The following is a 25,149-nucleotide window of genomic DNA, read 5'->3' on the forward strand; positions in this document are numbered from 1 at the left end:
ATAGAACAGCAGGAAGAGCAAGAATCCCAAAACAAGACAGGTCGACAACAGAGAAAAAGGAGCCTGCAGCTCAGCACCAGAGACTGAAGAGTGAGCAGAGACAGGCTCCACCATGCCCCAGGATTATTAAAAGGATGGAAAAAATCAGCAAAGATAAAACAGCATCTAAATTGGCCCTTGGGAAAATGGTGACAAGAAAAGTTTCTCTGAACACTGGAAAAGACAAAGCAACTATTTTACAATGTATGTACAATGAAGGCAACTGAACCCTGAAGCCAAAAGGACTAGCACAGAAAAGCAGAAACTGTGGTCAGGAGGAAGGATGTGCAACAGAAAAATCTGATTAATCTTGAGGGTACAATGACTCAAATTTAGTCCATGGAGAGTTTGGAATAAAATCATCATCATTCTGTTTTAGAGAAAATATTGGAAATTACAGCATTCTTTATAGGCAGAAAACAAGAAAAAAAAAAACATCAAAACAATATTGAGTTTTTCCAAATTAGGCAACAGCTGAGATTCCCATTTCTTGGTCCCTCAGGGTGCCAGGCACTCTCCTTCCCACTAATCTGAGAGGGACCCAGGTGTCCCCAAGCCTGTTCCCAGGCTGTTGGGAGGGCACAGCAGAGGTTGCCAGACTGCTGGCTTCTTCACAGGGAAACCATGGAGCTGGGTACCCTCAGCCCAAGCAGCAGCTGGGACATGTGCTAAACCTGCAGACACCAGAGCCAGGAGCAGTCTGAATGGTTGGGAGGCTCTGAGCCAGCAGACCCAAAAACCCAAACTCCCTGACAGCTTGCCAAAGCAGCTTGGCAGTTACCAGGCAAAGGGCCAGTGCTTCAGCAAAAGTCAGTAGTAAGCTCTTCTCTGCTTTGGTATCAGCTAATCACTCTTCTCCTGAAGACAATTTTTACTATTCCTGCCACTGAGGTGGTCCTACGCTCTGCTTTCAGAGCGCACACTGGTGCAGCAGACAGCTGTCTAATTTGACAGCAGTGCAGCCAGCACATCTCCTTATGTCATATTTAGTCATACTTGACATTTATTTCCCATCCCCCAACAAAATTAAACACAGATTGAAGCAATTATAGTCCATCTTCCTGCTCTATGTTCATTGCTTGAGACTGCTTTGCCTCCATTATTAGGAGGCAAAGCAATTATTACAGTATTGTATTATATATAGTATGTTTTTCCAGTTCTTGTGCGCCCATGGACTGTTGTAGGGTATAACTGCTTCATGCTCAAAAATATTCTCAGGCAAAATAATCCAGTAGAACTAAACCTTCTGGAAAGCTTTATAGGATGCATGACCCCAGGTGAATCTTTGAGTATGTTTTATTGATTTGTTTTGCCTATATATGAATAAAGACCTGAGGATCTATCCTGCAGCTTTAATTTAGGTTGGTACTGTAGTACAGAAAAGGGGACTTGTGCCCCAGTCAGAATTTGGCCTTCAATCCTAAAGCCAATAACAACAGGCTTAAATATGACCTTTACACGGAGAACTGTATGAAGAATGAACTATGCTAGGACTCAGCCTCTCATCTCCTCTAATAAGACACACACACTCCTACTCACCTTCTGGAGCTCTGTCCCTACCTTGCTCCTGGAAACTCAGAAAAGGCAACAAGAGAGATTTCACTGATTTTTTTCATGAGATAACCCTGCTTTCTTTTTATTTTGTTAAATCATAATGAATTTTCTTTTCCCTAGATTACTCTAATCTTTTCCCTGCAGCGTGTCTGTTTCAGCCAGCCTTCACTCTTCCCCCTAGTACCCAACACCACTCTCTTTGTCAGGGAGTTCAGGTTATCCCCTCTCCATTTCTCTTTGGACCTGACACTAGCTCTGACCCCTGCTCAGCCTTTGCTTTGAAGTGCTTTTTCTGCTCTCTGCTTTCCCACTGGATCGTGTTAACCCTCCTCCTTTCCCCACTCCATCAGTTGGCTTCAATAAGAGCTCACTGGAACCTCCTCTTTTGTCTTACCAGTGTGCTTTCACTTCTCATAAAACCCTACCCACCTTCCACATAAAACAGTTTGGCAAAAAGCAACCACTGCAAAGACTAAACACTGCACAGAGAACACCACTAGCTGTGTGAGACAAGCAAGTCTTGTGTTTGACCCATGCAACTTCACAGTCAAACTAAAAGCAAGAAGCCACATGCTTCCCACATCCCAAGGTGGCTGCATTTAAGTGTCCCTTTTGCCATGTGCTGAGGACAACATTACCAGAGGGCTCTGCATCTTTGCTCCTGTTTGATTGCAATTTTAATAGAAAAAGACCCAGAAATTTGGCATAAGTAGAGATGATAGATTTGATTCAGTTGCCTTGGTGCTACAACTCCCAGCTGATGGATGTTCAGGTCAAAGCAGAAATGGCATCAGCACAAAGAGAATGGTTTGGCTCTCACTTATTAAAGACTCCTGAAAGCTTTCCAGATCTATAAATATTCACATTATTCTCACAGAGGGGCAGAAAGAGAATGATTTGTATCCTTCTAGCTTGTTCTGTTAACACAATCCCATTTTTCAGTGTTTCCCAGTTGGATAAATACCATGATAAACAGAGGAAACCCCTGTGAGAGAAAATATATTTTAAAGTAAATTGCAGTGGTGTGTAGTGTATAAATATTTGCAATGGTATGGGAAAAATATCTCTATTCATTGCACTAACATATGCTGAATACAAAGATGACCAGTGTCCATTGATGCCTTTTAAGACATGAATAGAATTTCCACTATAGGAAAATAATCCCAATGACTTGTGTATGCTACATAAACATGCACACATAAACATACAGGCAACATACTTTCAAGTAGAAAACATTATTGTAATTACAATAGCAAAGCTTGATTTATTTTCTATACCTCTTTTGCCAGGAAGTTAAATATCTCACAGAATCCAAGTCATACTGCCTGAGGATTAAAACCAGAGCAAATTCAAAACTCAGTAAACATTATAACTTCTTAACCACTCCATTAGTGTGAACCGAGGATAACATTTTAATAAGAAGGCACAAACATTTTGCTGAAAAATTACATTGCAGAGATAAACTGTAAGAGCTTGGGAATACCCTGGTTAACGCATCAGGCTGAAGGACTTGCACAGATGTATCTGCCAATCTCCTAAGCATTTTTCATTATTGCTTACTACATTATTATTTTTAAATTATTATGATAGTTACAAATTCCAGCTCAGCTTCTTCACTCACCACTTCAGAATACTGCAGCAAACAAGCATATTTTCACACGTGTATGTGACCTATGTGGCTTCATGGCATATGGGAGCCGAGTGGGGACACTGAGCCATAGCATTCAAACACATCTCCATGGGTAACGCTGGGATTAAGTGATACCCTGCTTAATATTTCGAGATGAGTTAATTCCTCTGTGCCGTGCCGATGCAGCTGTAGAGACAGTAACAACCTTTCCCTGCTCCCACCTTTTAACTACCTTGGGCATTTCAAGTGTTTAAGGCAAGCTCTGCCTCTTAGCCCACAAAAGTCTTTTGCCTAACATAAAGGGTGCTTCTCATAGTTGCTCATTTTCTGGCTTCTATCATTATCATGCAATTAATATCTGATATCTGACACCAGTTATTAAAAACCCACCCCATGAAGCTGTCAAAACACAAACCAGTCAAACAAAGGCACATGCGGAGTGTACAGCCCCTCACTTTACAGCTAGCTACAAACCTGCTAATGTGCAGTGATGGTTTCTCACTTTTGAAAACTTAAGGTAATAATCACAGACACACAGCACCCATTCAGCTGTCTTGCTGTCAAGCAGCCTGAATGAATCAAAACCAGGTTGGGGACAACCTATTTTGATCTCCCCATAGTCCCTATGAAAATTAAAGTAGCCTAGTGTGGTTTTCCACACATTCCTAGTGCTGCTCCTCTGCTCAAAGGCTGCAGGAGCCCAAGGTGGCCCTCAGCAGAACCTCCTCCTCGAGATACCTCAAGGATTTTAGCAAGGTGAATGCCCATGGTTATGGAGCTAGCTAATGGCCACCTCTCATTTTACACTGGCCACTAAGCAGCCTGCAGGCAATCAGCATGGATCCAAAGCTGTTGCATATGTTTACCTTAGCCTGGGAGAAAACAAGGTAGGGGAAGGAAATGCTGGCAAAACCCATGCCTCAATTCTGTACACAAATACCACCCTCTCACTTTGGCTTCTTATTGTGTTACATCCTCGAGGTCTCAGCCTTGTTGCACTGGATGGTGTAGAAAATGAATCAGCATCTCCCTATGCAGCCTGTTGGGCAGAACCAACCCTGGTAAGAACCACAACTAGTAAGTTCAGGGCTCCAGATGGAGGCAGAAAACCTGCAGCCCCCACCAAGACCAAAGGGAGCTGTAATGGCCTGTGTTCTAAGCCCTTCCACCACAGCATGCGAGAAATGGCTTTCAAGAACAACAAAGAATACGTACATTCTGTACCATGTTGAAGAGGGAAAATAGCAACAAGGACAAGAAAAACTTGGGTTGTGAAGGATGTTCCAGCAGAGGTGATTAACAGCGTTGAAGGAAACCCCAACTGCTGTTTCAAATTTCTTTACAATTAGCCACAAAGTTACACTCCCTCCTCTTTCCTTTTGTTTTTTAAGGTTTTTATTTTCTTCCTTTTACCTGTGTTTGATTTAGAATCAAGGTTGGTGATTTGTGTTATGACAGCAAAAATAAAGGATCTGAATACTGTAAGACTGGGGATTTAAAGCGTTGCCTTTGATGGCTCATTAGCTGCATGTGGCTACATGCAACACTGCTCGACTGAGATATATTGCCCAGGATTTAATTCTACAATAATTTCTATAGCATTAAATTGAATGCTTGCCCTTTTCACAATGGTATTTAAATGGTACTTTGTATGCCAAGCTTAAAAAAATAGCAGAGGAAACACAGATGCAGTACTGCTGGAGCGTGTGCTGAACTTTGTTAAAATGTTAAACATTTATGAGAATTATTATACTTTTTTTTTTAAACAAGATAGTGTTAAACCAGTTGTTACTTCATTTGGCTTTCTTTGCTACAAAGAAAGAAAGGAATTGTGTTTTTTTTGTTTTTTTTTTTACACTAACAAACAGCTCTCAGAACTAGCAAACAATATCTCATTTGTTCAGTAGGACTTAAAGATGAGAATGGTCTCAGGCTGGAAAAAAACAGATGTGCACATCTCTGTGCTGACTGAACAAAATACACCAGACAAAGATTCTCCCACAGTAGAGAGAGATCAAACCCCAGAGCTGAGCTGGAGGTCACGAGCCTTGCAGCTCTCCAGGCACAGCCCCAAGGCTGCTCCGGTATGCACCGGGGAAGCAGTCATGAGCACCCAGCTTACAGCCTGGCAGGGAGGTCCAGGGAGGGGAGCGTGCCTCTGATGCATGAAAGCAAGCCAGTCCAAACCAGGCTGCACTCATTTGCTGCTCATCTACTAGCTCTCTTAAGGCAGAGCCCCCTCTGCCTCTATTTGCCTTGTTCCTGCTGTTTCAGGGATGCCTACTGGTAAGACAAGTTCACTTTATTCAGTTTACAGTCAAACATGCAATCCCCAAAGCACAGTTTTGCTTGGACATCTGTCTGTCTGACTCCCCTTCCCTGCAGTGGGTCACACTTCATGCAGTTGGTTGTGCAGGGGTAGCTGCCCAGCACTGTGCCTCCCTGCCTCATCCCTTTGATTTCCTGCCAGCCTTCATCAGCATCCCTGCATCACAAACACATCAAAATTTAAGTATTTGGTACAAGACTTTATAACCAGCAGAGCTACTTGCACCATTTCATTTTACATGTGGCTACAACTGGCGGCTCTGCTGGAACCTGAAGCACAGCAGCATTACTAGAATGCACCTGGATTTGAAATTTAACAGCATTTGGGAAATGCATGTGATTACCTAGAACTGTTTGCATGCAAAAAAAAAACCTCAGGAGTCTATGGCAGTAATGCTACAGACTGCAGCTCAGCTAGAGCTGCTATAGCTGCACTTCAGCTTCAGCTGGAAACCACATTTTTATGCCTCAAACAAGGAACTTTTGAGCAGCCAATGTCAAAAAAAAAATATTCAAGATGTGGAAGAATGTTTGTACTTCTGTGTCCATTTTAGAGCTCATCATCTCTTTTTAGGTCCAAAACAAAACAGCATTAACAGAGGCACCAAATCCCTTCCTGTGCATGAAAATACCCATGTGCACACACACAGATTGCTCTATCAAAGGAAGAGCAAAGGAGCAAATCTATCCAAACACATGGTCTGCATCTGGCTTTGGCTCTTTGTGGGACTGAGCAGTGAGGCAGAGGACAGTTTGTCCAAAGTTCTCTTTCTGGTTGACTTCCAGATACACATACACAAGTTTAATTGGGAATGTTGCACTACCTGTAACCACTGTATAACAAGAGTCATCTCCACTATTCAGTAAATAATGGGGGCTTTTTACAAGTACACTATTTGATCATGTATTAAGGGTCTGAAAAGAAACCTTATTGCACAAGAAGGTTGCAGCTTGCCACAAATTGAAAGAACTGAGGCTGGAGCTTGGTTTGGTTTTCCACGGAGATTCAAGTTCAGCATAACATACACCTAACTTTTGGTGTATCCCAAATGCCGTATCAAAAGGTGTTTCCTCCCTTTCACCCCAACCATGGGATGTTTTGACTCACATTGAGGTACATCCTGTGCTATGTGATGACCCTACAGAGTTTTCCCAAGATCCCAAGTGTATTTTATGCACTTCAATAAGGCTTCAACTTCAAATACAGAGTATAAAGTTGTGCTCCTACACAATTTCATGGCATGTTGAGGAACGAAGTACAACTGTTTGGGGGCAAGTGATTTACTGACACCGGGTTACCCAGAGGTTTAATTTGTCATGCCTCTCACCCACATGCTTTGTCTCCCTCTTTCAATTCTTTCTTTGGAGTCAGCATGCTGCACACCACTGGCAGTGAAAGGGCCTCTCCCTTTGCACAGCAGCAATTAATTTTTCTCAGCTTCTCTCCAGTTAAATATCAATGATTCCTCAGGACCTGCAAAGCCTCTTACAGACCCTGTCAGAAATACAGATGCTTCCTTTATCCTACTGCTCAGTTCAACACAGTCTTTGCATTCAGATTACCCAGACTGATTTGTGCAGCAATCTCATTCCTTCTCCATTGATAAAATATTGTATGTCAGCTTTAATCCAATGATCTGTCAGCCACAGACCCATTCATTTGCTAGGATGATGGCAGCCCCCAACAAGCAGGCTTAAAGTGGTGTCTGATCCATTGAAGCCTTTACTTTTGGAAGCTAGCTTATTCCAGTTCCTGAAAAACAACTCTTGTCCTGTACCTCACACCAGATAACACATCTGAGAGCAGGAGAAAAGACACCCAAGGGATGTGGAGCTGAAGCAATACCTCTAAAGGGTTTTCTTTTCACAGCACACTGATCAACTTCAACGCATTTTGCCCAAACCTGGATCCTTCCAGGGCTGTGCAATTACTTGATTGCAGGAGATGAAATTTATCATAACATCCAGGAGGACAGTCAGCTCTGACATTTCCATATTTACTCTGACTCACTCCTGTAGCCTGGAAACTTGCACTATGATGTCTCCATCCACTGTGAAAATCATCACATATCCCCCTCCTTGGTACAGGTATAAAACTTACACCCACACTCTTGCAAATACTGGCCATCAGACAGGGTGTTTTTAAAGAGCTAAAGTTCCCAAAAGCGAGTCTTTTGCTCAAGGATGCTACTGGATCACAACCTGTGAATGACCAGCAGCTCCAGTTATTGCCCTTCACAGTTATTTCTGATCATGCAGAGCCTCCTGTCTCCCACCACAGCTCCTCTGCATTTCATGTGAGTCACTGAAAGACTGGAAATTCAAAGAAAACAACTGCAGGCAGAAATGACTATTTTATTGTATAAGAGTATGCTAGCAGTTAGGACAAACTATCACATTAGAAGTACGTGTTTGCATGCAGTAATGTGAACCACAAAAGAGATTAATTAACGATGCAAAACTAAAATAGATTAATTAAAGTACACTAAACTAGGCATCACTTCCTCCACAACCTGCTTGATTTTAATCTGACTCGCTCTATAAAAGTGCTTTACTTTGGGTTTATGGTTTGCCCTTTTGTGTCCTCCTCTAAAAGACACTATCACAGTGCAGCCCAAGAAACACTATCTATACCAGCAAGGACTGGGCACTTTATGACAATGTTTATTTAAAAGGAGAGAATAGCTGCATGCTTATTGATTTTGAGATGGGCTTTCAAAACACACAGAGGGGATTAGTGCTCAGCTCATCCTAATGCCTGAAGTCATGTAGCTTCTTCAATTAACCTGCAGAAGTAATTTAGTGATGTGTCCCATGAATCCCAAAAGCAAATAGAGGGCACTTGCAATGGGCTCAGATGAGATTCGGGCAACAGAAACACATGCAGGCAGATGCCAGTGGCCAAACCCAAGAGAAAACAGCTACTGAGCCCTGAATCCTTTGCCAATTTGCCTACATGATGATGCTATCACAGTAACACCTCAAAGTCCCAGCTGAGATGCAGAGCTGACATGTTAAATACCAGAAAGATACAGAAAGAAGACTGTCTGGATGCCAAAGTGCTTGCTGCTGTCTAGAGAGAGGGGACAAACTGAAAGAAACCACCCTGATGGTTGGGGAGATAAAGGACCAAACCTGCCCCGTGGCCTTTAGCCACGGTTTTGCTCTCAACTTCAGCACAAGCTGCAGCAGTGTCTGATGTGAAAAGGAATCTGAACACCAGGGAGAAATATAAGTTGCTCTCTGGAGCTGCAGGCTGTAAATCTAGGGATGTGCCACACTTCTCAGATGTGGAGCATGACTACATTCACACTCTACTATCACTCTGGATGCTCTTTCAGACTGTATCGATTACCTTGGGATGCCCTCTGTTGCCTTGTGTGCCCTCAGGCCAGTGAATGGATAAAGAGGCAGAGAAATTTTTTCCACACTTTTTATTAGAAAGAGACTTTCTCTGCATTCATCTGCACTTTATAACCCATGGCACTCTGCCACAGATTTGTGATAAGCATAGAAGCCGCTCTTCCTTACAGTTTAGCTTCTTTAATGTGAAATAGGGATACAACAGTCCAGTTCCAGATCCAGCCAGAAGATTTTTCTTTCAAAAGCAATTTTAAGGCATTTCCTTGGGGCAGTGGAAATATGAAATACAGCAGTCTCCAACTTTAAAGTAGGCTTTGTTTTATTTTTTTACTGAGTGGTGTGACATATACCAGCCGCCATTATAGACTAGTAAAAGGGAAACTCAATTTTCTGTCACAATGAAGATGACCGATAAAATCTTACACATGGACAACACCCATACAGTTTTATAAAATCTGAGTGGATTCATAAAGCTCTCTTTAAAGGCAATCAGATCCTCATAAAGAACATTCTATAGAGGTATAAATTATCCAGCTTTATCATGGAACGGATATGCTGCACATCAGGATATGCTCTTCAGTGTTGCCTGAACTACCCCTCTTAAAAGGTTAGGGATTGCTCGTCAGTACCATTGGGCTGCTCGGCAATAGCAAGCTGCCTAGCAACACAAAATCTTCACAGCAGAACACAACACACCAAGAAAATGCTAATAGTTAATTAAATTAAAGCAAATATTACTCTGTATTACGCAGAAGCCTGTAAAGCTCAGTTGAAATCATGGTCCTCTCTGAAAAGAGAGAGATTGGATCTCTGCCCTGCAGCCTCAATAGAGAAGACAAAGTTGAAGGTGGGAGAAAAAACACTGCTTAGAAGAAGAGGCAACATGGCTATTGAGTGCAAATGCCATTAGTCCTGTGCATCTTGACATTCTTTTCTTGAATGCAAATGCATGCAAGCCTTAGGAGCAGATTAGCTAGAGAAGCAGACCAGGAAAGAGAATAAGAAGAAAGATGATGAAGCAGAGCAGAGGCATGGGAGGGTCATACCCATGGGAAGAAACAAGCTAAACATGCTTAGCATTTGTTGGCAGTGAGAAATGACAACACCACACAAAGTCCACTAGAAACCGGCCTGGTACCAAATAAAAAGGAAGGTGCTGCAAAATAGGAGAGGGGTGGCTACTGGCTAATACAGGGATCACCACAGCAGTTAGGGCAGGCAGTGGGGCATAGCTGCTTACCCTGGAGCACTCTCAGTGAGAGCAGCAACTTCTGAGCCCTATCGAAAGGTCTGTCCTGATTGTACCTATCAGACCAGCTTTATTGCCAGCATGCTTAGAAGAGCCAAAATGCTTTCAAGAACTGGTAAGAGAGGTTTCTACAATGTATGCCAAGGAGGCAAAAATAATACCATGTTTTGCTTCTGTCTGGAAATGTGGAAACACTGTCCAAATCAGGGAGGAAAGGCCTCTGGGAATATTTGAATTAGAACTCCTGATTAAGGAAAACACTTTATCATGCTTAAAAAGCTTTGCTGCATTAAGGCCCAAATCAAGCAAGGTACAGATGTAAGGTAATTAAAGGAAGAGGATTAAAGGGTCAGATTCTTTTATCATTAAGAAAAAAGGATGCACAGAGTTCACCATTTTGCAGCGTATGCAGAAGACAGAGGTCACAAGTCTGGGTTGCCCAATGATTTCTCTTCCCAGTTTTAATCCTCCCTGCTGTGTGGGGTTATCAGGGCTCTGTTGTGCTTGGTACTTGGAGGTCCACATCAGAGTAAAAGACACATTTGCTTCACAAGCAACTGCAGGATTTACTTAATATTTACTAAATAAATATTACAAGTTTTATGCCATGGTTTTACTGTAGTCATCAGAAAACAAACCTACTGGTTTGGGGTTTTTTACCCACAGGCCACAGCTGGAATTAAAATAAAACTGCAACAAACAGGAAAATTATCTTACATAACAAAAGCAATACCACAATTTAGGTTAGTCCATTTGCAAACTTGCGGTCTTAATAATAGGTAACAAAATGGTTCTCTTCTGGTGGCAGCAATAACTCGACGGAAAAGAAATCTGTACTTCTGCCATTTTTAAGCTACTTTTAGATACATGTTTTTTGAGGATCGGATGTATCAAATAAATGTCTTTCTAAAAGCCTACAAGCGTACATACTGTTCGCCTATAACACCAGTCAGTGCAGTCCTTGCTTGAGGGCAGTGGCAGTTCAGGCTACCTGCTCTGCATCTGCCTGCATCCTCTCGCCTCAGTACTGCACTACAGGCCACAGTGACAAGCAGGAGGACAGCAGTGCCATGGGCAAAGCTTCAACCAGAAGCATGGCTTGTGTAATAGTGCTGTCTGCAGTGAGCACTTTTCTGCATTTCAGAACAAGACTAGCATTAACAGTGCTTAAAGGACTCACAAAGGTTCAGTCTCAGAACAGCAAAAGGCAGAGACAGGCAGCACAGAACAGGTTTTCAGCCAAGCCTTGGCCTGACACAGGCAGCACTTCCCATCCTTCTCTGCTATCTACATGTTACTATACTTCAACTCTGATTGACTGAGATATGATTCTTGCAATAACAGAGTAGAACTGCATCATCGACAGGATGCTGATTCATTTGAAATGGCAAAGGAGGGACTGGAGAATAATATAAGTTCTGAAATTCTTACCTTCCATGCAATCAAGAACTGCTACATCTAAATTCTACTCCTACCTACTCTTTTCCTTAATGTCTTATTTTCTTGTCAGGGAAGATGTAACAGATATGAATTCAGGGATTTATGCCTAAAGTCACTATTGAAACACCCATGTTGACTCATTTTACATCTATCGCTAGGCATTGAATTTTCAGCAATAGGCCCGGTATTGGACAAAACTAAAAATTAACAATGAAAAAATATTCAAAAACATATGCAGGAGGGTAGCACTTGCATCAGAAATAGATTCGTTACAAAAAGGTTTAATCAGAGAAACAGAATAGGATACAATAAACATACAGAAACCACATTTCACAATGATGAAGTAGGCATGTGGCTTGCTGAACCCAGCTCCCTTAAGTACTGCTGCAAGCCACAGATGTGAGGTGGCAGGAAGATGCTGAAGTTGCCCTTATACAGCTTAAGGACTGCCCTGGAACTAATGTGTCATTACTGAGACAGATTACGGTTACAAGTCCAGCTCTGAGTACCAAAGAGATGCCACATCCAGGTCACCCAACCCAATACATTGATACAAAACAGTTTCATCTCCAGGGTGCAACAAGTAGTCAGAAGCAGTGGCAACCACAGGTAAAAGATTCTGGTAAGAGAAAAATGAGGAAAAGCTCCCCTTTTTTATAGGTATTTGTACATCATTAGGAGAAAAGAAGAACAGAATACCAAAGTTTGCTGATAATTTAAAAGCTGAAGATTATAAGTTTGCTTTATCTGTGGCTGTGACACTAAAGAAAAATACTGATGAGTATTCAAAATATGCCTTTTAAATAGAATAAAAAATAAAAATGCAAGCCTGTTACAGAAGTATTTGCAAACAGTATTTGCCAAGAAAAACAGAACAAAATCAAACCCCACACCCAAGATGCAAAACTCCCTAACTGGAAATATCATAGGCCCCCGGGAATCCCCTCCTGGGAAGCTTTGTTGGTCATAGCTATCATGAAGTCCTCACAATTTCCCACTGTACATATGAATGCAAGTAAGTCCAGCGGGTGCACTAACAAAGGACATCACACCAGCCCAAGCGATGCCGTCGCCTTACACAGCGCTGATGATGTGTGTGTGCCATTCCAACCGCCTTCCTTCAGAAGGCTGTTATTGAATGAGAACAAGAATTCTCAGCATGGGCTTTGCAAACCAGCATCGAGGAGCTGCATCTTTACTACTCAGGACAAAGTCTTCTTGGTAAAGCACAGCTGAAAGTTTCAATCAAAGCATGGGAAAAAGCTTCACTGTGCAAGAGGCTGGGATGTACTGAATAGAAAAGGCTGGGGAATAACAAATAACTAAACCAGCATAAACAAAAGGATGACTTCAGCTTCTGCAGACAGCGTTTCACCAGTGAGATAAGGCAAAATGACTGGGCTTTATTTTAACTTATTTGGTCTCTAACCAGAGAACTATAAATCTAAATCCCTAGCCAACATGAAATAAGTCGGTGTTTCCAAGTTTATTGTGCTTCTCACTAAAGAAAATTAAAACACCAGGAGGGACCGAGGCACTTGAGCAAAACTCCTCAAGATAATGAATGCAGTGTTCAGCACAGAAGGTAAGTTGCCAAATAAGGTTATCAAAACCAATGGATAAAGACAATTTTAAAGACACATCTGGACATAGTTATGACAGGAGCCGTTTGCAGCACATACAGCTAAAGTTTTAACGAAATATTCTTAAGAGAAACTTGCTATGCCTAGTCAGTACAGAAAAGGCCACAATGCCGTTTTACAAGTAATACATCACTGAAGCCAAAAGCGCCCCCTTAGGAAACACTTGGGCTAAGGAGGCACGGGAAGAGGATCAGGCAGCGACTTCCTGCTGCAGTTGCAAGCGCATCCCTTGGCATCAGGGAAAATAAAAGAATATTTCCCCGTTTATTAGGGAGGTATTTACTCACCCCAAGGAGTCTGTTTCTCTCAGACAAGGACTTAGCATCAACTGAGCGGGCAGGAGGGAGACAGAGTGAAGGACATATATACATATTCATCCTGACACCAACTCGCACGCCAAGGGAATGGAATTAAGAAGAAAGAGAAAGGAAGATCATATCAGAAAAACAAGTTGAAGGAAATTACTGGCCACCACCACTTATCAATGTGCAACAGCTCTTCCCACCCTCAAGGACTGAAATCCCAAACCATTTGCTCTGGGAGTCAGAAGCAAAGCTATCCCCAGAGCACAAATGCCATGATCCAGGTCTGAATTTCACATGTACCTGTTGAGGAGGGGAGCACAGTCTGCTCAGCCCCTTCAGGAGGGTCACAGCTTTTCCCAAGGGTTTTGTAGTGTTTGTGGGGTGCCTCTGTCAAGTTTTGCAGAACAAACCCATCTCTTTCTCAGATCTTCCCACAAGTACCCACAACTTAAGATTTTGGCCATGGTAGAGATGGTCTTGAATCTATCAGGCAGCTTGAGCTCCCCTTCCACGTTTTTTTCCCCCTTAAATGAGTGCTTGGGAAATCGTTGTTGTCTGAGTACCCTTATAAATCATGTATTACCATTTTTCACAGAGGACTGCAATAAATCAACCCCCTCTTTCAGAGGTAGAGAGCAGAGCAGCACTCCAAACCATACAAAAAGACCATAGATCCAAATATACCTGTGAACTGCAGCAGAAAATTTACATTCACCAGGAACATTTTTCACTTTGGGCAATGAGAAATCCATATGCCCTTTCCATGGGTGTCCTGGGGAACGGGATGTGTGAGTACAGCAGCCAGACTATTCTTTGGGGGAAATTCTAGGGGACATTTCTCATTAAAAAGACATTCCTGTAAATAAAGCAGACTACTGTATATCATCTCCCACCCAAGGCAGACGCTTTAACGCAAGCCTGAGAGGCAGGACTGCTCAGGCTCAGAATGTGAGTTAAGTCCTGGGAAGGGATCTGGAAAATGCCACCGCTGACAGCAAGAGGGGAGTGAGGGGAGGTGGAGGAAGCTGACTTTAAATCACAGAAACAGCAGACTACATGTAGACTACATCATGCTGCGGCAGGAGAAAGTGAGGGACATTGGTGGTCAATCTTCATCATCGTTAAATACTAGTTTAAGTCTCAAATGCATGCGTACCCGAAGCAGAGCTTTTCTCGACTTGTGGTGCCAGCTGCACACACAGAAGTTTGGAGTCAGTAACAGGGTACTCACAGTCCTACTTATTGCACATTTATTCAAGTTAACAATCTTTTCTCTCCACTTCAGGGCACCATTCCTCCCCCACAGACAGACATCCTCCTAGCTGGAAGGTGACCTCAGTAGGCTCAGCTGGAGTTAGCTGGTCTTAAAAAGAGAACATTACCTTATTAAAATCACCAGAAGTTTATCCCTGTGGCTTTCAATAATCAGTCCAGAAGACACTTTAGGCCCTAATGCTACCCTTCTTAATCCTGTTTAGCCACATTCTTCCTTTGCAATTGAAATCCTTCTTCCACACAGGAGCAGCAGAGCCAGAGATGAATCCCCCTACTTTCAGCCACTTAAATACAAGGCATTTAGTGTAAAATAGCAATCTGCGCTCCTGCTTTAGTCAGGCACTGCAGAAAGAAATCTTGCATCCATGGCTTTTAAAAGACAATTAATCCCACTATGGAAACACCTCTTTCCTGCCATTGCTTACAGAAGATGCAGGGAGTTTATCATTGCAGTACTGTAACACGTAATTAAAATAACCCCCAAAATATTTATACGCCTACTAAAATTTAGCATTTACTCAGTTGCTTTGTTAATCCAAGTCCTAAAAAACAAAGATGTAAATCACTTCATCAGCACAACCCCCCAAAGGCCAAGTGACTCCATTTTATTCCAGAAGAACAGTTTGTACAAATCTAATTAGACAAGTCACGAGTTCTACAGCAAAGCCCTGATTCATCTGTGAAACAAATTCAGACCAGTGTCATCAAAAAAGTTGCAAAAGCTTTTGAATAAGGAGAACATAATTACAGCATCAGGGAACAAACTTCTTTGACTTACAAACCAGATTCTTTCATGAACTCCCATAAGGCGACCAGTGGAATCAGCCTGACCTCAAAAATCAAATTTTGCCTTGTAGATGCAAGTTAATAAAACAAAAGAATTCATCAATAGAAGCACTGAGAACAGGCATCCACAAAGCATTAGTGGCAGTATATAAACCATATGGTCACAAGCAAAAATATGATAGACAAGTGACACAAAACTAAGTGACACAAAGAGAAAGCCTGGAGAACCCTGATACTACATTTCAAGCTGAGACTACTCCATGCATGTTAGGAGGTCTGTACAGAAAAAGATGAACACTTGAAAGAAAGTAAAGCACTGCAGTTTTCCAATACTTCCTCTAGCAACCCCATAGATGGGGTTACTCAACACTTTGCATTATTTCATTCACACACAGGAACCAAGAAAATACCATTCTATTAAGTTAGCTTTCTGTCTGCTGCTGCAGCAGAAAGGGAGGAAACTTCAGTCTTCGATGCTCCAGTTGTTCAAAGATTTAATAGCTTCCATTAGCAGCACAGTGACTGCTTAAGTTCAAATGAGCTTAATAAATAAATAAAAATTCGTGTAATATCAAAGGTTTCAGATTGGGAATTCAAATACATGGTTACTGTGCATGTTCCTAAGAGAAGAGTCACATAGCGGAAATCTGGCATGTCTCCAAACTGTTTGCTTCTCAAAGACCACAGGATTACTAGAACAGTCTGTGGTGTGTCCCTACAGCGCTTAAGGCATTCATCAGGAGCAGTGAGTTAGGCTCAGGCTAGGCCAACCCAGGTCCAAAGAAAAGGCGTTACCTTGGGCCATACAAACCCTGTTCTAGGTAAGCGACTGGCCTTTGCCTCCCTGCTTAACTCTGGACTGTCTCAACAACACTGCCTTCAGCATCTGAATCAGCAACCTTTTTTTCCACTGCTTTCTATTTATATTGTCATACTTAAGTCTAAAATTAAACATGCACTATTTACTTTCTGCGGTTCCTCCAGCATTACTTAGCAGTTATTACAAGTAGCAGAGAAAAAGGGATGTGCCTAAGGTGACCTAAGTAGAAAGCTTGGGTATGGCCTTCTGTTTATTCACTTTCACTGGTAACTAACTAAAAATAAAACTGCAGTGAAACAAATTTAAAATGCCTAGTACATGGGTGAGTTTAGCTTATGCACTGCCATCAAGTGCTTTGGGGGTTTGGGTTTTAGGTTTAAAACAACATCAACCATGGATTAGCATTAAAACATTTCCAAAATAACAATATGAGATAAAGTCTAACTGAAAAATATTAGTAATAAACACTAAGCTTTTGCTTAATTGCTCAACACAGCAGCTTCTTGCAGAGCTGTTTGCAGGCACTCCCTACCAACACTAGTCCGTAACCTCGAATATTAAGGTATTAAAACTTAGACTCAGTTCTTCCCCCAGTTTGGATCGCATTTGTGGACTCCCAGTGTCAGCACTGCTTCTTTTCCCACCACATACCATCAGCTCCACCAGGCTGGAAACCCCCTTTCCTCAAGTGGGCATCCACCCTGCTCCAGAGGACAAATCTGGGCATTTGCTTCTGCTTAATTCTATGTGCAAGTGAACATTTCTATTGATTCACAGTTGGTTTTGTTCCCTTTATAGTCAGGAATCAGTTTTTAGATACAGCCTGCGGATGAGTTTGCAGTAAATATGTACTCTTGTAGATACTTGGCTGGTAGGGTTATATTACACCGGAATAGTCCCAGCCTGCTCATGATCTAACCACCCTTTCACAATTAGTGGTAAGGTTTTAATGAAAGAAAAAGAAGGAGACTATGTCCATTCTTCTTAGAGGCACTAAGAATATTAAAGCATTAAAAATAACTACATAACACAACAACTTCTAGCAGCAATAGCTCTCTTGTAAAGGTAGCAGACATACCTGACAGCAAGCAAATCATATTCTCAAAACTGCTAAATGACTGTGCTTTTTGCCCCCATAACTGTATGATTACCAACTTCTATAGATCTTACAGCACCCACCCAGTTAAACTGAAACATAAGCACACATGGCCACTACAGAACAATAACCAGCAGTGGTTGGGTACAATTACAAGGAGTTTCCCAAGAGCACAGTTCACCTCAGGATAGAGTATTCAACCCAGCCCTGCATTGTGCTTCAGCCTTTTGAGACAAAGGAAAACTTCAGCTGAGAAAAGCAGAGTCTCTGCAGTCTTCATAACAAGTTACACAGAGATAATCATGTACTGCAGATAGCCTACAGTGACTTATGGCAACGACCCCCAGTCCATCCCACCTGTGAAGATTTAGAGTTGCACGCACTCAGATGGTTCACAAACACCTGTCCTGAACTATCTGGGTTTCTTTTAAGATCAGTGGAAAAGACTGTTCTTAGCTGATTTTCCTACCCTACCACTGTAATCTGCCTGTGTTTCATGCCTTCAGTGTATTTAGCACTAACAAACCATTCAGATACCCTTCTGTTCAGCAGATAAACCAAGTTTTCTATGTGACTTCAAAGATTACTACCTTGCCTTCCAGAGATGTCACGTCATCTGCATTCCCCAGTGAACAGAGGGAATAATCCACACTTGCAGAAAGCAGCATTGAAAATACCTTTTACTCACTGCAAAAATTCAGTATGTAGCAGCTAACTTAATACCTAGCATAGTAACTGCTTAGAAACAAATCCCCAGCCCAGTCTTTTCCACTGCTAGGAGCTCTCCAAATAAATGGAAGTCCTCTTCCTCGCAGAGCTGGAACAGGAGGCAAGGTTCAATAAACCTCAGTCAGGGACTTCATACAAGATAATAGGCATAAAACAACATAGCTTTGCCTGATAACACCTTGCCACAAGGTCATACAGCAGAAAAAATGGAATAGATTCTAATCACAGTAGAGGAGATAGATTTATTTCTGTGAGATCTTGTGAAATGTGGTCATGAACAAAGCATATCAGCTTGGCCAAGTTGTTAGATTGAGCATTCACTACAAAATAATTGAGGTTTTACTTCAAAACTGCTCCTTTGAAGCAAATATAGCAAAAAAGTTCACACATTTGAGTGAGAACCAGATGAACAAGGAATAAAATATTTGTGTTGAAAGCTTTGGGTACAATATTGCAACAGAAATAAAAATATTTAGATTTTATATTGCAAACATCCAAAATTCTGGGGACAAAAGGGAGAGAGAAGCTAATTTCCAAAGGACACCACAACTGATGACTGAAGTGTCCATTGCAAAGTCATAAAACCCCAGCATGCGCTTGGCCAGAAGTGCCCAGCCATGCTCGTTTTTATTTGTCAAATATAGTCTGGAATTAACTACGGTTCTCAAGTTTCTGCCAAGGTTTATACAAAACCTGAACCTCAAATGTAATGAAAGAAGGTTGAAAGAAGAGATCTGACAACGACCTTTCAGGTTTTAGTCAAGTAGGGCTTTAATTATGGAGGAAAGTGGACCTGGACATCTCTCATCACTTTAATATGGTGTCTTCGAGTGTGACTACATTGTTTAATTCCTTTGAACCAAATTGAAATGTTTATTTTGTAACATCACTCAGAAGACTTAAACAGAATTGATGTTTTGTCGCACAAAGAAAGGAACAGATTAATCAGAAACCAAATCTAATCCAAAACAACTCAAGATCAATCCCCTCTTGAAATTTTGGCTTTTAAACAAAGAAATGGAGATCTTCCTTTAACAGGTCTTCTCTCTTATTAAGTGCCTTTTCCCCTTTTGTCCCGATAGACCTTTTCCATGTTCCACTATTTAAAACTTGCCCTTGTTAAGCATTTTGAAGTTAGCATCTTAGAGATACTTGGAACAAATACAGTAGAACACTTCTATTTGACCTAGAGTCACTGGTTTAATGCTGCATATACCAATCTGCCTTACTCAAGACAGCCTCTTCAAATTATACAGAAAGACCCAAGGACTATGAACACTAGGAGAAAGCCTTCCAAAGCCCTCACTCTCTGAATACAGGAGAAATTACGTGTGAATGGAAGATTGGCAGGGGAGAAAACAGAGCTTTTAGCTTTCCTTTACCCATACTTGAACACTGTAACCTGCAAAACAACTAGAACTAAGTTTCACTACATGCAGTGCTTAGAAAAGAGCTTGGGTGAGCAGCAGAGCTCTTCCTCTTGGTTAAATGTTTCATACTGTGGTGGTGGTACCTTGAGCCAGCTCACAGTGCCTTCTCTTGGTGTCTTGACTCAGACTTGAGTGGTTCTCTAATTAATCTAATTGAGGCTTTCTTCTCCTGAATTATATGCCTTCCTGAAGACTTTTCCATGCACCTCTAGTGTCCGCTCTCCTAAGTATCCCTCCTATTCTTCACTCGCCTGGCTTCATCACTGGCACCTCTTCAGTCCTATATATGTTCTTCCCATCTCCCATTGAATTAATCACTCCCCTTATGTCTGAGAAGAGCTGTGCTTTCATTATTTCATTTTTAGTTGTTTCTTTCCTATAAAATTAGTACCTTATTCTTCTCCAATCCATTCTCCTCCTCCCCCATTGGCAGGAAAATAAAAATGAAGGCAAATCCCCAATGAAACTCATTTTCATCACTGTTGCACTTCTATAATGATTGCAGCTTTCACTCCATTGCTCTAATGAGAGAGGCAAGAATTCTTTAACCAGCAGATGGGCTAGGTGATCCTCAGGTTTCCTCACTTTATTAGCAGGATTCTGTAAAGGAAGAATGGAGTCCTTCTTGCTCATCTAATATTGCCCAGGACATTGAAATCAGTTTCTTTACCCCTGTAGCAATTGCCCCCATAGGTTTTGGATAAGCCATCCTTGCAAGGTTGGATAGTACTGAGCATCCCTGAGCTGTGCAATCAAACATCCTCTCTGCTGCTGGAAGAATGACCATGATTCTCTGTGCATGGCCCAGACCACAGCCTGGATGCAGAAGAAACAGCAATGTCACAGAACGCTTTCTTGCTTCACAGAGCTGAGCTCCTTCACACCTCAGAGTTGTCCTGCCGGCTGGTCCCCTACTTTCACATTGGACCTGTGATAATGAAAAATAAGGTATGTGTGTGGGAAGCCTGTTTTCACCATCTGGCAGGCTCAAATGATAATGTTTCCATGGTTATTTCTCACCACAGTTTCTGTATGAAATATCTTGTGCTTTCTCTCATTGACACCTCAGGTGGACACTCCAGCCAGCAATGTTCCCTCCAACATTCAATTATCAAAGTCATTTACACAAAGCCTCACCTGGGTTTTCTTTGTAAGAAAAATCATATGCTTGATTAAGTCAACAAATCCAAGGGATGCTGCAGCTCCTCATTCATCTAAGGTTCAGAACCAATACTGGTTATAAACCAGTAAGTGAAATTGGAGATATGTTCATGTCATTACACTGCTGGTGTCATCACCAACAGTGTAGAAGGCTCTGGACTAAGCTCTGGACCAAGCCTTCAAATGAGACAAACTGCTGTCATGATGCTCAAAACAACTAGATCCTCCATTTCATTGTCATCCAGTGCTAACTTTTCCAAAATATCAGCATTTTGCTTATTAAAAACATTGAACATAAGCAACCACTGCATGAAGAGCTTGTTCAGCTGTTGGAGAACCATTTTAGGACATGGGTGATTTCAGAGGAGTAGATTAGGAGTATGGGTACTTTATGTTTAATGGGGAGGTGCATCTGCCCTAAGGGTTTCTTCACCTCAAACTCCAGGCAAAAACTACTGTGCCCTCTAGCTGAACACTTCAACATAGGGCTGCTGCTTTGAAGATGAGCAGGAGAGCACACCAGAGAATCCACAGTGGATTCTTCTCAAATGTAAATCAGAGCAATTTAGAACATAGTTTACATTTTTATTCGGTCATTTCTAACTATGACCATATTTCTTGTCATATGTTTTACTTTAAGCAAATTGCATTTGTAACCTGGTCAGGTCAGTGCTTTTGTGGAGCAATGCAGACTGACCTCAAGCCCCATTCTGGGGGGATATGCAAAGTTGTGTGATTGATGATACTTCAGTACAGTTTATTGTCTGAAGAGACCTATCTGGAGCATGTGCTTCAACTATACAACATATAAATAGCTGTATCTGACAAGGTACAAGGGTCTTTTGTAGACCCTTTGTTCCTTAATTAACATTACAGAATATCAACATGATATTCTTTAAAACCACATGTCTTTACAACCCTAGTGTCAGGGAAGAAAGTGACTCAGAGACAATAACTTCACAGAAAAGTCAAAGTATTTGTTCTAAGCCAAAAGAAAATAAACATCCAAGATGGGATTAAAACTCCAGAGGATACTGCTCTCTCATGGGTGATATGCATATGTATATGATTTATTGGAAACATTTCATAAAATATTATAGAACACCTTGTTACTTTGAGATGTTATAATCATGTGCTTTTCAGTTTATGACAAATAGTTTTAGTTTCCACTGCACAAAACCTGTAAACATGTAAGTTGTTATAACCAGGAAAAGACATGGTTGGTTCCTTCTTTAAAGGAATAGACCCTATGTTCAACACTATCCCCAGCCTGATCTCCAGTGTAACCGTCAGACCCTGGCACTACACTGCACTGATCAGTACTTTATTTTTTATGCACCCATATGATGCTCTTGAAGCACTTTTTTTTTCAAGCAGTTCAAGAGATTACTTTTAATGGAGATGTTAATCACAGGCAGCATTTCACACTGATTGATGAAATAGCGAGATCATTTTGTGTTCTTCACTGAAGTATCTGAAAGCCTCTAAAAGCACATCTTGCATCATGAAATGCACTTGGAACAGCTACTTTATCTGTACAAATCACCAGGAAAATGTTAATGCATCTACTCTCTGAGGAAGAAAGGAAAACAGGCTCAAATGTTTGCTCCGCTCTAAATAATTAAGCGTATCCAGCAGAATTGGGAGACTGGCATTGCAGATGTTTCTCAGTGTAGTTAGTGCAGCCAATGGGCTGCAGATTTCCCCGCTCTCATGGTTCTCCAGCTGCTTTCAGCAGCTTCGCATTCCATTAATGGGGGACAGTCAATTCTGTCAACTGCACTGCCTTGAAACATGATGCAAAGGAAAAAAACCAACTTCTTACTGAATGTATTTCGCTGTGTGAATAACAGAAATTCTGCAGTGAGCAGTGGCAAGCCTTTCTCTGCTGAAAGCTCCTGCAAACCCACGCAGCAAAGCCAAAGCCTGACATCAGTCGTATCTCTCACTGGAGCTGAACCGGAGTATAAAATAGGACAGAATTTGATTAGATACACACACATTTCCTTTTTACATGGACAAGTCTTGCTTAAATTTGTATCAGCACAACCCAGCAACTGCACCAACAGAAGTATATGTCTCTTCTGGCATATGTACAGAGATTTATACATAAAGCTACACATAACTAAACAGGCTTATCACCAGAGGCACAAAAACAACACATGCAAGATCTACAGTGTATGTAACATTACATCCCAATTTGTTTTCTGAGCAGAGACATATTTTAAAAACATATGCAAGGCACATTTAGGAGCACTTCAACTCCCTGTGCATTAAGGATCACACCACTTTGTCAACCGCAGTATAGCATGCACACAGGCTACTAAGATTTTACCATTAAACTACTTGTACCGCATCTAATGACTCCACCTAAAAGCTGTTGTTAGAGGCTACAAAAAAATCTCCATAGTACTCACAAGCCAGGAAGTACCTTTGGTTATTCTGCTGTGGCAACATTAGAACTCTTGACTACTGTGCACCAAGCTCTCCTGGGATGAATCCTGCCTAGGAAAAGCAAGCCCTTGTCACCAGTTCTGTTGGCTTTACTTCATTACTCGGAAAAACAGGTTTGCTAGCAGCAGGCAGTCCTTATCGGTGTGGACTGTCAAGGATAAAAAGCCCTTTGCTTCTTGCAACATAGCTGGATATAGAAGTGTAAACCAACTTCAGGGACCCAGTAAGAGCTTGTAGGAGGACCCAGAGTCTCTCAGAGCTTGCTAGAGTGACAGCAGATGCTTGCTGTTCCCCAGTGGCTGGCTATTCTGCATCTACTTCTACAGCAAAACACTGGAAAGAAGAGGACTGGACCAGACCCCAGTTCCAGATCCCTCAGTGCAGCCAAGATGAATTCTACAACTTATTTTACACTGAAGAACTCCTCTAATTCGTCTCAATAATACAAAGAAGCACAGATAGTTTGTAAGAAGTGAGGTATTCTAAATCTCATGCTTAAGTACAAAAGGATCAGAACAAATATCAACACATTATGGTATGTAAACATTTAGTACCTAGATCATATGCTGTTAAGTACAATCCTGGATAGAGTTACATAAATTGTATTTATCAAATTAACATGACACAAGTCAAATGAGCCAGTACAATTTCACTGCCATTTGTCAATCTTAACGTAGTGGAGTAGATTTAACTGTTGTATTATCAGATTTGAGTCAGGAAGAACCCCAGCCTGGTTAGGAAGACTATCATCTTTTTGCTCTGACTGAAAAAGCATTATTTGAGATATCTGCCCTACACTGAAGAGCATTCATCTAAAACCAATGTTAGAAAGATAGAGGGAAGTGTGCTATGGGAAAGTCACAATGAGATGCATTTGCCTCACAGCTCAGCCAGGGCCCTTCTAAGAAGGTAAAGAGACTACCAGAATAAGTGTCCTGAATTATTTTGCCCTGAAGTCCACCAAGCTTTCTCCCCCACTATATATAGGTGAATAAGAAAGCAGTAGCGTTTAGAGTCAGGGTTATACATTGTACAGTTTACTTCCTGCTTTCATGCAACTTTAGCTGGTAACTCAAGGAGATAGGACCCAGGATCTTGGAAAGGAGTCTGGCTTAGGGGGCTACTTCCTTACTTCATCTACCCTTTGTAAGACTTCCAGCCAACTTAGTTATGACCCTCACTGCAATTCTCAGGAGGGAAGAGACAAACCAAACATAGGGGGAATGAACTGACAGCAATTTTATAGTCAAGGCCACTCCAAAAAAAAAACCCCACAAAAATAAAAGAAGTAGCAATAAAAGAAACAGGCTGGGGTCAATGTGCCCTTGTTGCAAGTAACCCATGCTCCACCGTGCCCTGTAATATTGTTTAGACTCCCAGATGTGACTGTAACCAGAAACAGCCATGAACCATCCTCCCTGAAGTCATGACAAACCTCTTGATGCTCCGGATTTATTGGTGGGCGAGACCAAAGATGGCAAAATAAAATTAATACCAAAATCCACCTCCCTAAATAATTTGTTTTTCCACAAGTATGTGAAGAACATAAAAAAGGAAGCTCTTCAAGAAAATGAATCCTTGTCTCCTTATGCTGAGGGCCAAAACACAATACAAGTTTTTGCTGGGAGACGTACCATCGCTTGCCCATAACTTGGTTTGATTTAAATTATACTCATTAAAGTAGCATGGTGGTTTAACTCTAAGAATCATGTTTTTGTTTTGGGATGTTTTCTTCCATGGACTAACACACATTTCTGCATCTTGAGAAGTAAGTATAAAATTATTGCGATGTTGGGAAATACATCTAGAAAATATTTCTCAGAATGCCTTACTAATAATATAGGAGC

The 25,149-nt window shown here is 41.5% G+C and overlaps 1 long non-coding RNA gene across 2 annotated transcripts in view; it reads right to left on the reverse strand.

Moving 5' to 3' along the window:
• LOC130606503 (uncharacterized) overlaps positions 1 to 25,149 on the reverse strand; it is a 37,688-nt gene that overhangs the window by 8,404 nt on the left and 4,135 nt on the right. Inside the window, exon 1 of one of the 2 annotated variants that reach the window (XR_008973988.1) lies at positions 23,266 to 23,468. The exons of the other annotated variant lie outside the window; for it this stretch is intronic. This is a non-coding gene — a long non-coding RNA (uncharacterized LOC130606503). Of the gene's footprint in view, positions 1 to 23,265; positions 23,469 to 25,149 lie in introns of those variants that run through there. 2 annotated transcript variants of the gene reach the window in all.

Source organism: Pezoporus wallicus, unplaced genomic scaffold (assembly GCF_028554395.1).
Source record: "Pezoporus wallicus isolate ANWC-B61680 ecotype Strahan unplaced genomic scaffold, APGP_CSIRO_Pwel_v1 contig_7073, whole genome shotgun sequence".
In the NCBI taxonomy this organism is placed as follows: domain Eukaryota; kingdom Metazoa; phylum Chordata; class Aves; order Psittaciformes; family Psittacidae; genus Pezoporus; species Pezoporus wallicus.